Genomic DNA, 13,520 nt, shown 5'->3' with positions numbered 1-13,520 from the left:
GTCCGAGGCCGAAAAGAAAAACGGCACGCGAGCGCACGAGCGAGAGACTTGGGGCCTCAGGGTCGGCGAGGTGCAGCAAGAGCTTCAGGCTCTCATGAAAAACATGAGAGTTTGGAGCTTGAGTCAAAGACCAAGCGTCCGAGCTCGCGGCGGCCCTTGAGACTGCCAAGTTCTGCCAAGGCCGAAGCCCAAAAGGCCTCCAAGAGTGGAGGAGATGAAGAAAGATAAGCGGGTAAGGCATTCTTTATGCAAGCAGAAATATAAAAGTAAACTACCTGTTACTTACCCGAATCCGGAGTTCTCCAGGGGCATTCACAGATCTTCCTCACAGCGTGTCCGACACCGCCGCATTCTATCGAGCTGAAGAGGGCAGCTCGATGGAGAAGGTGTTCTGGTCTCGGTATGCTGAGGCCGGACACCCTGTGCCTTTGAGCGACCAACTGAAACAGCTAGTCGAGCTCCACAAGGTGGCCGAACAGGCCATGAAAGGCTTCATAGTTCGGCTGTGGCCCGGAGAGGCCCTGCCTGGGAGCTACTTCGGGCTGGTGCGGCGGCTGGTGGAGGCCTGTCCAAGGCTCGAGGTCATCAAGCGCTCCGTCTGCATCGAAGGTGCCCGTAGGGCCCTTGCCCGTGCAAAGGTGCACTGGGGTAAGCTAGATGGTGAAAAGCTTGTGAGGGACGGGCCGCCGCCGGGGAAGGAGCATCAGAAGCCCAGAACTATTACAAGGATGTTCTTGCAGGTGCCCGCCTTGTGGCGGATGAATGTACCAAGGATGTAATTTTTGAATAAACTCGCTCGTTTTTATCCTGTGCGCTGAAAACTTGTTCATATGCGCTAAGCAATGCTTATTGAATTTAAAATATTATTTTCTATGCGGCCGTTTATCAAAAATTGAGAGATGGCCAGTCGTCGGCTTCTGCCCCCCTGCCCTAGTGCTGGGGGGTTTGGTGATAAACCTGAGCGCTCTTTTTCCCATGGTTGGGTCCTTCGAGGGAGGCACTCAGCACGACGAACCAGGCAATCGGACTATAATGCTTGACTACTCTCACTTAGCAAAGAACTTTATAATTTTAAATTTTGGCGAAGCCCCTAGTTCGGAAGACCGAGTTCGGGGCGCTATCCACGCCTTGGCCGGACAAATCCGGCTCCTCGCTCGAAGCGGCATAAGTCTTTAGGGACTCGTAAAACCTCTCGAACAGCGACCGTCTCTCGCCTCATCATGACAGTCAGTTTTAGCTTTCTCCACTGAGGTGCTTAACCCAGCTCAACCGGGGCACAATCGCAGTGGTTCTCCTAGTGCTACCTTAGCCGATATAGCGGAACGTAAGGCACCAAAACATAGGAGCCGGGCAAACCCAACTATTGACCCAAATCATGATTCGGAGCCGATGCATATAGTGCTATAAGTTCGGGGTGCCGCACTTGTGAAAGTGTACGGACTTCTCACACCATATTAAAGGGTACTGAAGCCCCTGGCGTACTTGCCGTACCACAGTGTACGGGTGCAACATGTCATTAATGAACATATATAAAAGAGAGTAATGCAGAAAATAGACAAAAGCTATGCATTGTTTATAGAGAGGCTATTTATCAAAGCCGAACGATACAAATAGTGCGGTAAGCAAAAAGATATTGGACTATTCAGTATGTCCTGACCAGGGGCAGGCCGCGGAATTGTATTTAAAACAGGTATACCGCTCGTAACAGAGACCACCTGGGAGTTCCATAATGCGGCATGGCTTGTCTGCCTCCCTGGATCTTGCATCGTTTGTGCGGCAGTCGAATTGCCGAACAGGTCGTCCGAAGTATGGAGTCCTGAAAGTAAGAAAAAAAAGAATCCGGCAGCCCCTAGTACGTTTTAAGCCGTATTTTGGGCGTGCCGTTATTGTGCCCCTTCCCCTGTGCCCATGGTATTTCAAGGGCGTAGTTATGTACGCGAGGTACTGGTTTCGCTATGTCGCGAAAGCTGGGGTTGGGGCCGCATTGCGACTTGCTCAGAGTGTGCCAGGCGGTTCGCTGTGGGTTACTCCGGGCGCGCTTGGCAGTGTCTGGCTTTTTAATGGCCGGACTGGAGAATTGCCTGAGAAGGCTACTGTACCTCCGCTGCGAGAGCCGCCGTATGCTCCTCCGTACGGAGGGAGCGTTCGGTGTTTCCGTTGACCGTAATTACTCCTCGAGGGCCTGGCATCTTGAGCTTGAGATATGCGTAGTGCGGCACCGCATTGAACTTTGCGAATGCGGTTCGTCCGAGCAGGGCGTGATAGCCACTGCGAAACGGGACTATATCGAAGATTAACTCTTCGCTTCGGAAATTGTCCGGGGATCCGAAGACCACGTCAAGTGTTACTGAGCCTGTACAGTTGGCTTCTACACCTGGTATAACGCCTTTTAAAGGTCGTTCTTGTGGGCTTAATCCTTGAGGGATAAAGCAGGTTCAGGCTACTGCCGCCGTCCATGAGGACTCTTGTGAGATGAAATCCGTCGATGATTGGGTCGAGAACCAATGCGGCGAAGCCGCCATGACGGATGCTAGTGGGATGGTCCCTTCGATCAAAAGTGATCGGGCAGGAGGACCATGGGTTGAACTTTGGGGCGACTGGCTCTATCGCGTATACGTCCCGTAGCGCACGCTTCCGCTCCCGCTTGGGAATGTGGGTTGCGTATATCATGTTCACCGTCCGCACTTGTGGGGGAAAGCCCTTCTGTCCATTGTTGTTCGGCGGCTTGGGCTCCTCGTCGTCGCTGTGCAGCCCCTTGTCTCTGTTTTCGGCCCTTAACTTGCCTGCCTGCTTGAACACCCAACAATCCCTGTTAGTGTGATTGGCTGGCCTTTCGGGGGTGCCATGTATCTGGCACAAGCGATCGAGTATTCGGTCCAAACTGGACGGGCCCTGAAGTATTCTTTTTGAATGGCTTTTTCCGCTGACCGGATTTATAGCCTTTGAATCCGGCATTGACTGCCGTGTCTTCATTGTTGTCGCTGTTAATGCGGCGTTTTTGCTTATTCCGACGTGTCCTGCCACTTTTGTCCTTGGTATCCGAATTACCAGGGTTCTTTGATAAGTTGTTACTGCGAGCTAGCCAGCTGTCTTCTCCCGCGCAAAAGCGGGTCATGAGTGTCGTGAGGGCTGCCATGGATTTCGGCTTTTCCTGTCCCAGGTGCCGGGCAAGCCACTCGTCGCGGATGTTATGCTTGAAGGCTGCTAGGGCCTCTGCGTCCGGACAGTCGACTATCTGGTTTTTCTTTGTTAGGAACCGTGTCCAGAATTGTCTGGCCGATTCTTCTGGCTGCTGAATTATGTGGCTTAAGTCGTCGGCATCCGGCGGTCGCACGTAAGTGCCCTGGAAGTTGTCGAGGAATGCGGCTTCCAGGTCCTCCCAAGAACCGATTGAGTCTGCTGGCAAGCTGTTAAGCCAATGCCGGCCGGTCCTTTAAGTTTGAGCGGGAGGTATTTGATGGCGTGTAGATCATCGCCGCGTGCCATGTGGATGTGAAGGAGATAATCCTCGATCCATACCGCCGGATCTGTTGTGCCATCGTATGATTCGATGTTTACGGGTTTGAAACCCTCTGGGATTTTATGATCCATTACTTCATTCGTGAAGCATAGCGGGTGTGCGGCGCCTCTGTACTGGGCTATATCACGACGCAGCTCGGAAGAGCTATGTCTGTTGTGTTCGGCCCGGCCGGATTTGTTGTATCCGGAGTGAAGATCATTGTCACATGCCGTAGGGCGCCTGCGCGATCCGTAGATCGATCTTGTTTGTCTTGCCTTATCCTCCAGTATGTCTCGCAGGTCGGGCGCATTTTCCCGTGCCTTAGTTGAGCGGCGTCGGGGCATGGCTTGGGTGGAGGGCCGAGAGGCCTCTCTGTCGCGGCCGCGAGGTGGCCGGTCTGCCATGTCATGCGCTGGTGATGTAGGTGCTTCCTCCTCTGATCGGGGTAGCGGCCTGCGCTTCGGGTAACTCTTGGAGGGGCGTTCGAGTTCATACTCTTCGGCCGCAAGGACTTCAGTCCATCTGTCAGCTAGCAAATCTTGGGCAGCTCTAAGCTGTTGCTGCTTTTTCTTGAGGCTGCTTGCCGTGGCTAAAAGCCTGCGTTTAAAACGCTCTTGTTCGGCGGGGTCTGCTGGTATGACGAATTCGTCGTCATCGAGGCTTGCCTCGTCTTCAGAGGGAGGCGTATAGTTATCATCCTCGACCTCTCGGTTTGCCGCTCTCTCATGAGGGCTGGCTTCTCCATCTTCCTATGCCGAATCTTGCTGAGGTGGGTGTTCTTCGGCACTATCCGGGGTATTATTGTCTCCCGTGCCGGAATCACCGTTTTTACTTTGGCGGGATTTAGAGCAGCGCCGCTGACGCCGGCGCTTTGGCTATTTCTTGGGGGCGTTATCCCCCACTGTTCCATCACCATCTCCATCTTTTGGAGTATCCATCGTATATATGTCATAGGACAAGGTGGCCTTCCAGCGCCCTACAGGTGCTGGTTCCTGTTCGTCTCCTACATCGTCGTCCATGCCGTCGATGTCTTCGGAGCTGAAGTCAAGCATGTCGGTTAGATCGTCGATAGTGGCTACAAAGTGGGTGGTGGGTGGGCTTTGAATTTCCTCATCGTCCGTATTCCACCCTCGCTGACCGTAGTCCGGCCAGGGCTCTCCTGATAAAGAGGAGAGAGAGAGAATTTAGATGTTCGCCAAAAGGCGATGCTGAAAGATGTCTGCGTGGTGACTTCATTATCGGCGCCAAGATTCGAATTGGCAAGGCGCGGGGGGTTCGGAGTCCGGAGAGGAGTCCGGATCCTCGGAGTCACGGTTCGTGCAGAGTGCGGGGCTATCGTTCGGCTCGATCGCTTTTGGGATCACAGCCCCCGAGGTGGCGTCCAACCGCTCATCCTCGATTGGCGCAATAGGCTCCGAGTTAGGCGTTGGAATCGATGCGTATGCGGCCTTCCAGGCGCTGTTCGGCGGCAGAGCTATATCATGCCCATTGAGAAAGTGCGGCGCGCTTGGCTGTGGCTCGAATCCGTCGAAAATCAAGTCCCCGTGGATGTCAGCCGTGTAGTTTAGACTTCCAAACCTGACCTGATGGCCAGGGGCGTAGCCTTCGATCTGTTCCAGGTGGCCGAGTGAATTGAGGTGGCCGAGTGAATTGATCTCCCCCTGGACCGTATCGTTATTGATGATCAAAGGAGCCATCGGGCCTAAAGGCGACGACACAGAGGAACTCTCAATGAAAGCACCAATGTCGGTGTCAAAACCGGCGGATCTCGGGTAGGGGGTCCCGAACTGTGCGTCTAGGCCGGAGGGTAACAGGAGGCAGGGGAACACTTTGTTTTACCCAGGTTCGGGCCCTCTTGATGGAGGTAAATACCCTACTCCTGCTTGATTAATATTGATGATATGGGTAGTACAAGAGTAGATCTACCACGAGATCAAGGAGGCTAAACCCTAGAAGCTAGCCTATGGTATGATTGTTGTGTATGGAGTTGATTGCCTACGGACTACAACCCTCCGTTTATATAGACACCGGATAGGGTTAGGGTTACACAGAGTCGGTTACAATGGTAGGAGATCTTGAATATCCGCATCGCCAAGCTTGCCTTCCACGCCAAGGAAAGTCCCATCCGGACACGGGACGAAGTCTTCAATCTTATATCTTCATAGTCCAGGAGTCCGGCTGAAGGTATAGTCCGGCTATCCGAACACCCCCTAATCCAGGACTCCCTCACTTGTCCTTGTCGCCAATGCGTGGGAACAGAGTGTTGCGGAAGATGCGATGCATGATATCCAGAAAGGAGTTCAACACCCAAGTTGACTTGCCATTAGCGAGCACCTTCTCAACAAGGAAAGGCTGAAGCAGGTTCTTGTTGGCAGACTCAGAGTTGGCATGGGGGCGAAAACCAACGGGGGTGTGAAGCCCATCATCAGGAATGTGAAGCAGATCCATGAACTCCTTCCATGTAGCAGACAGCTGACGGTCGTTGGTCATCCAGGTCATCCTCCGCTCATCCCCGGGATGAAAGTAAACTGAGGCAAAGAACTGACAGATAAGCTCAGGGTCATAGTCAAGGTGAAAGGAGATCACCGGCTCAATAGCAAACTGCTCCACCAAGTCCAGAGCCTCTCCAAAATAGTCACGAAACTTGTCCTTCCGCATGTGATTCATGTCTATCCACTTGACATCCACGAAGGTATTCTGCTTGTTCTTGATCACATCCAGATAGATGAGAGCCTGTTGCTTGGTCCAGAACAACTCGGTGCCTCTGAGGATAGCCCGAGGATTCACATAGGGATTGATCTTCCGGCGTTCGACATACTCAGTGACTGAAATCTCGTCCATGCCCTTAGCAGGTTCCTTTTGCTTGCTGGCAGTGGTCTTGACATTGCGCTTGGGGGCATTGGAGCTTCATCTTGGGGTTGCGCAGAGCGCTTGCAGTGTCACGACTGTTGACGGGCGAGAGCCCACCTGAGACACAAAACACAAAACACCCACGACAAACAAGAGGGATCAATGCAAAGACCACAACAATGCAAAACACACATGCAGAAAGCACACAAGCTAATTGCCTAGAGAGAGATTTGACCCCTACAGTAAGTACTGCCAACTGCTGCGGAACTAAGATAGTAGTACCGCTCTTAGTCGCGTAGTACCATGTAAGGTCACTGTAGTACCGGGTCTAGAAGCGGTAGTACGAGCTTAGTGCCTCAGCTAGCGCAGTAGTACCACGTCTGATGAGCGGTAGTACAGCACGAGCTAGTGCGGTAGTACCACACCTGATGGGTGGAAGTACCGCATGAGCGGTAGTACCGCACATGAGATACGGTAGTACCGCACCGCGTCAGATCCGAACAAGTTCAAATCTGAGAAAATCCCACGAAACCGCGGCGGTACTATAGTTGGACAAATCTAGCACAAGACAACATATCAAGTATGATTCCTACGCAACACGACTCTCCTACATCCTACTCTTGCATAGATTTGGCCTAAAATCTCAAGAACAACAAGCATCTCCCCAAAAACCTAGAAGCGAGAGAACAACCAAGAAAAATAGGGATTTGGGTAAAAACCTTGGTCCAGGGCAAGAGGAAGTGGTGGGGAACGATCCCACCGGTCGAAATCCGAGGAGAGTGGCCGGCGATGGAGATCCGGCGAGGGCCTCTGGCCCCGTTCTTGAGCAAGAGAGAGAGAGACGTTGGGAGAGAGACAAGTGAATGGGTATGGGGAGTTGGAACTCCCTTGCACGAGTCATAACCCCCACGCTCCCTCGACGGCGCGGTAGTACCGTGCCCCATCGCGGTAGTACCGCTCGGCACGGTACTTCCGAAGTACCGCACCTGAGCGGTAGTACCGTGCCTCTCAAAGCGGTAGTACCGCGGCAATCCACGGTAGTACCGTGGGCTCAAGAAGATGCACGTTTCAAGCACACGAAAAACGAGGTCTTTATACGAACACTCCAAGGCAACACGACACCACAAGACCACGCTACACACACAGGCAAAAGGCAAACGACAAAATGAAACAACCACGAGACACCACCTCTCCAAAGAGAGGGCGGTGGCCGTAGCCACCTATGTTTGAGTCAATTGGTATGGCACCGCGAAGAATTATCCTTGGGTCCATGACCAAAACTCGTCTTTGAAGCACAAGTACCATCAAACATGGCTAATGTGAAAGACTTGATCAATTTATGCATAATGGGGGAGGGAGAGTTCATTGAGAGAACAACACTCCCCCTATGTCCATGCCTACACTAAACAAGACAACAAGTTGAGTATGTGGGGTGTGCAAGGGTTCAAGCAACATTGCTCGAATCAATGATATTTAGCTCATGCCTTAACTCGGAAATCTTGCTTTCATCCAAGGCTTTGTGAAATATCTGCAAGGTTATCATGAGTGTTGACATAGTTGAGCTCGATCTCTCGCCTAATGTGATCCCAGATGAAGTGATACCGATCTCAATATGCTTCGTCTTGAAATGTTGCACCGGGTTGAGAGAGATCTTGATGGCACTTTCATTGTCACACCAAAGAGGCACTTTGTCACAAATGACACCGTAATCCTTTAAAGTTTGCCTCATCCATAAGAGTTGTGCACAACAACTACCGGTTGCCACATACTCCGCTTCGGTGGACGAGAGAGACACACAACTTTGCTTTTTGGAAGACCAACTTACCAAAGAGCAACCAAGGAATTGGCACCCTCCGTAAGTGGACTTCCTATCCACTTTGTCTCCCGCCCAATCGGAATCCGAATACCCTACAAGCTTGAAGTTTGCTCCTCTTGGGTACCATAAGCCAAAGTTTGGGGTATGAGCCAAATATCGAAAGATTCTGTTGACCGCAAATAGTGATTTACTAGGTGCGGCTTGAAACCGTGCCCAGATTCCCACACTCAACATGATATCTGGTCTAGATGCACAAAGGTAAAGCAAGGAGCCTATCATGGAGTGATATACCTTTTGATCCACCGCTTTACCATTGGGATCTATGTCAAGTTGGCACTTGGTGGGCATTGGAGTGGAAGCCGGCTTGACATCACTTAGCTTGAATCTTTTGAGTGTGTCTTGAGTATATTTGGCTTGATTGATGAAGGTTCCTTCTCTTCTTTGCTTCACTTCGAACCCTAGAAAGAACTTCAACTCTCCCATGGAAGACATCTGGAACTTTGAGGCCATGAGAGCGGCAAATTCCTCATTGAAAGCTTTGTTAGGGGAACCAAAGATGATATCATCAACATATAATTGGCACACAAACAACTCCCCTTTGACCTTCTTAGTAAAAAGAGTGGGGTCGATTAGCCCAACTTCAAAACCACGGTCTTGTAACAACTCGGTAAGGTGGTCATACCACGCACGTGGGGCTTGTTTAAGGCCATAGAGTGCCTTATCGAGTTGATACACATGATCGGGAAAGTAGGGATCCTCGAATCTGGGGGGTTGCTTGACATAGACGAATTCATTAATGGAACCATTAAGAAAAGCACTCTTCACATCCATTTGTTGTAACTTCAAGTTATGATGAGAAGCATAAGCAATCAACATGCGAATAGATTCAAGACGAGCAACGGGAGCAAAGGTTTCACCGTAGTCGATACCCTCGACTTGGGAGTAGCCTTGTGCTACCAAACGATCCTTGTTGCGAATGATAATCCCATGGGCATCTTGCTTGTTCTTAAATATCCACTTGGTTCCAATGACATTGTGGTTCCCCGTCGATCTTGGCACCAATCTCCACACTTTGTTGCACTCGAAGTTGTTGAGTTCTTCATGCATGGCATTGAGCTAATCCGGATCTTCTAGCGCTTCATAGACCTTGTGGGGTTCGACACAAGAGAAAGACGCGTGATGCTCACAATAGTTTGCTAATTGTCTACGAGTGCTTACCCCCTTTCTTAAGCTTCCAAGCACATTCGTCATGAGATGATCCTTGGTGGTGAGCTTGGAAGCAACCTTGGCGGGACGACGCTCCAATTCCTCCTCGGGGGTGAGATGAGGAGTGGTCACTTGATCATCTTGAGCGTCGTCTTGAGTTTGTTCTTGTTCTTGAACTTGATCGGAGGAGAGAACTTGACCTTGGGCATCACTTGATGTGTCAACACCGTCTTGAGCATGATCTTGCCCTTGGTCATGTTCTTGAGGATGAGGGCCTTCATGTTGTTCTTCGGAAGCGTGTGGGCCTTGAGTTGGTGATGGCTCCACTTGAGTGGAGCATTGTCCTTCTCCTTCGTCCACAAGGGGTTCATCAATGGGTAGAATAAAGCCAACTCCCATTCTTCTTATGGCTTGAGGAGGAATTTCATCACCTACATCACAAGTGCCACTTTGCTCCACTTGGGAGCCATTATTCTCATCAAACTCCACGTTACATGTCTCCTCAATAAGTCCCGTGGATTTATTGAGGACACGGTAAGCATGAGAGTTTGTAGCATAACCAACAAATATGCCCTCATAAGCTCTAGCCTCAAATTTAGACAACCGAACACCTTTCTTGAGAATGAAACACTTACACCCGAACACCCGAAAGTACTTGAGGTTGGGCTTGTTACTGGTGAGTATCTCATATGGAGTCTTGTTCAAGCCCTTGCGGAGGTCGAGCCGATTGGATGCATGACACACGGTGTTGATGGCTTCGGCCCAAAAGTTGTACGGGGACTTGAACTCCACCAACATGGTCCTTGCCGCATCCATCAACGACCGGTTCTTCCTCTCCGCAACACCGTTTTGTTGAGGGGTGTAAGGTGCGGAATATTTATGCTTGATCCCCTCATCACTAAGAAACTCATCCAAGGTGTAGTTCTTGAACTCGGTGCCGTTGTCACTTCTTATTGTCAAGATCTTTGCATTGTGTTGATGTTATGCTTCATTTGCAAAGTCAATGACGGTTTGTTGGGTATCGCTCTTCCTCTTGAAGAAATACACCCAAGTGTATCTTGAGTAGTCATCCACAATCACCAAGCAATACTTCCTACCCCCAAGAATATCGAAGGATGGAGGCCCAAAGAGATCCATGTGAAGGAGATACAAAGGCCTCTTTGAGTAAATGATAGTCGTGGGAGGGTGAGCCTTCTCATGTAGCTTTCCTTCGATACAAGCACTGCAAGCACGACCTTTAGAAAAACTAACATTCGTTAATCCACGGACATGGTCCCCCTTGAGAAGACTTTGCAAAGATCTCATATTGACATGGGCTAAACGGCGATGCCAAAGCCATCCCACATCAACTTTAGCCATTAGGCATGTCGCGGTCTTAGTGGGTCGCTCCGAAAAGTTAATCACATATAGACCGTTCTCGACATGCCCAACAAAGGCTACTTTAAGAGTCTTGCTCCACAAGAGGGCCACGGTATCGATATCAAAGAAAGTGGCAAAGCCCATGATTGCAAGTTGACGAACGGAAAGTAAATTGTATGCAAGGGACTCAACAAGCATGACCTTCTCGATCGTGAGATCATGAGAGATGACCACCTTGCCAAGTCCCAATACCTTAGAAGATGAGGCGTCACCCCACTCGACATTGGTGGGCATAGATGGAATCTTGTGCACGTCCACCACCAAGTCCTTGCTTCCGGTCATATGATTTGTAGCTCGCTATCGAGCAACCATGATCCCCCACCGGAAGCAAACACCTACAAGAGATCAATGCTTGGTTTTAGGTACCCATTTTGTAATGGGTCCTTTGATGTTAGTAACAAGGGTCTTTGGAACCCAAATAGACCATTCAATGTACTCATGAGGAGAACCAACAAATTTGGCATAGACATGCCCATCACTAGCACGACATAACATATAAGAAGGATTAAAGTCGCCGGCTTTGATGGGAGGAGTGGCATTGCCCTTTTTGACACCGCCACCCTTCGCATTGTTCTTCTTCTCCTTGGAAGCACTCTCTCCCTCCTTCACAAAGGTTTGCATGAGAGGAGGAGGTCGTTTGGTCTTGTCATTCTTCTTCTTGTTCTTGGACTCGGGCACGTACCCAACCCCTTCCTTGGCCACAACTCCCTTTTGGTTGATCAAGAGGTCGTTGAGGTTCTTCTTGCCTTGTATGCAAGTCGCAAGACCTCTCTCAAGTTGCACCTTTACTTAGCATTCTCCTCAACAAGATGCACATGCTCACAACACGGGTTAGTAGCATTTGCATTATCAATTAGCATCATATGAGGAAATGTGGCTTTCTCCTTGGTTAGCTTTACTTGAAGTTGATCATGAGACTCTTTGAGGCTAGCATGAGCACCCTTCAAGACCTTGTGAGCCTTGTCAAGTAGTCAAACTCCTCTTTGAGTCTAGCAAGATCAACCCCAAGCTTGGCCTTCTCGGAGTTTAGCACAGAAACAACATAGAGCATGATCAAATCTTTCTTTAACTTAGCATGATCAACGTTGTGTGACTCCTCAAGAGCCAAACGAAGACACGCTCTTCCTCAAGAGCATTGGAAAGATCCGAAATCTCATCGGCATAGTCACGACTATGCCCTTCCATCTTAGTAGATGGTATCTTCGTGAGCCTCGATCATGTCATTGGCTTCACCAAGTTGTTCCAAGAGAGCAACAAAGTGCTTCTTGGATTTACCCTTAAGTTTGCCCATAAAGGCCTCAAACTCATTCACCTCCACATTAGCTCCCTCATGTTCATTCAATGCTATCCGTCGAAGAAGGATGATTAATGATGGTAGTTTTGATGTTGGGGGTTACCTTGTTGGTGGCTTTAGCCATGAGGCACTTGGCGGTGATGCTCTCATTGGGTGAGTCGAAGAGAGACACCCGTGGAGTCGTCGCAATGGCAACGGAGGCCATGGCAACCGACTCACATCTTCATCATCGTCATCATCCTCATTGTACTCTTCTTGTACCACCAATGCCTTGGGAGGAGTCTTCTTGGTGAAGTTGCTCTTGTTGGGGAACGACTTGGCCTTGTCCTTTCGGATGAGCTTGCCACCATTGTCTTCCCTCTTCTCATACGGGCACTCCGCAACAAAATGACTCACATTGCCACAATTGTAGCAAGTCCTTACACGTTGCTTGCTCTTCGTGCCACTTGAGTTGTTTTTGTTAAAGTTTGGCCTTGAGTTTTTCTTGCTCCAAAATTGCCTTGAAGCGAGTGCCATGTGTTCATGATATGCATACTTTGTATCTCGGGGTTGCTCTCCTCTTCTTCTTCTTCAATCGAGCTTGGCCTTCAATGCAAGGTTAGGCTTCTTTGCCCGTTGAGAACGGAGCACCGCATTGTCGGCGGTCTTGTCCAAAATGTTCATGGCCACAAACTCATCCAACACTTCGCTTGAGGTCAAAGTGTGGAAGTCCGGTCTTTGACGAATGACGGAGGACATGGCCTTGTGGTAGGGCATCATTGCCTTGAGGAATTTGCACTTGATCCAATTGTCATCCGTGTCCTTGCTCCCGTGATCTCGTAGTGAGACCGCGAGTTTGGTTACTCTCCGATAAAGCTCACGAGGTTCTTCATCTTCCTTCATTGCAAACTCATCGGCCTCATCTTGTACCACTTCATAGTTGGAGCGTTGAATGCTTGCGCTTCCCCGAGAGAGAGACAACACAATGCCATGCATCTTTGGCCAAGGCGAAGGGACGAAGATGAGGTAGGTCTTCGGGTGGAATTGCATCTTGAATGATGAAGAGAGCATTCTCATTGAATTGATTGTCCGCGGCTTCTCGAGGAGTGAAGTTGCTTGGATCATGGATAGAAACCTTCTTCAATGATTCTCCAAAGGTTAGTGTTCACATGATTTAAATGACGTTTAAAGCGGTAAACCCAAGAATCAAAGTCCTCATTTTTCACAATCTTAGGGGGAGGACCGGCATGATTCAAATGAGTGGAAGGAACCGGTCCACCATAAACAAGTGGTGGTTCCACATGAGCAAAGATGCCGGTGCCATATTCTTACCACTAGAAGAAGGAGCCTTTTCACTACTAGCTTCCCCCTTATCAGAGATAGCATCCGTCACCTTGTCGGTGGGATCACCCACTTTCAACGGTGCGGTGGATAGTTTAAGCCCCTCAAGGAATTTA

This window comes from Triticum urartu, chromosome 1 (assembly GCF_003073215.2).
Source record: "Triticum urartu cultivar G1812 chromosome 1, Tu2.1, whole genome shotgun sequence".
Classification (NCBI taxonomy): Eukaryota; Viridiplantae; Streptophyta; class Magnoliopsida; order Poales; family Poaceae; genus Triticum; species Triticum urartu.
This window is presented reverse-complemented; position numbering follows the sequence as displayed.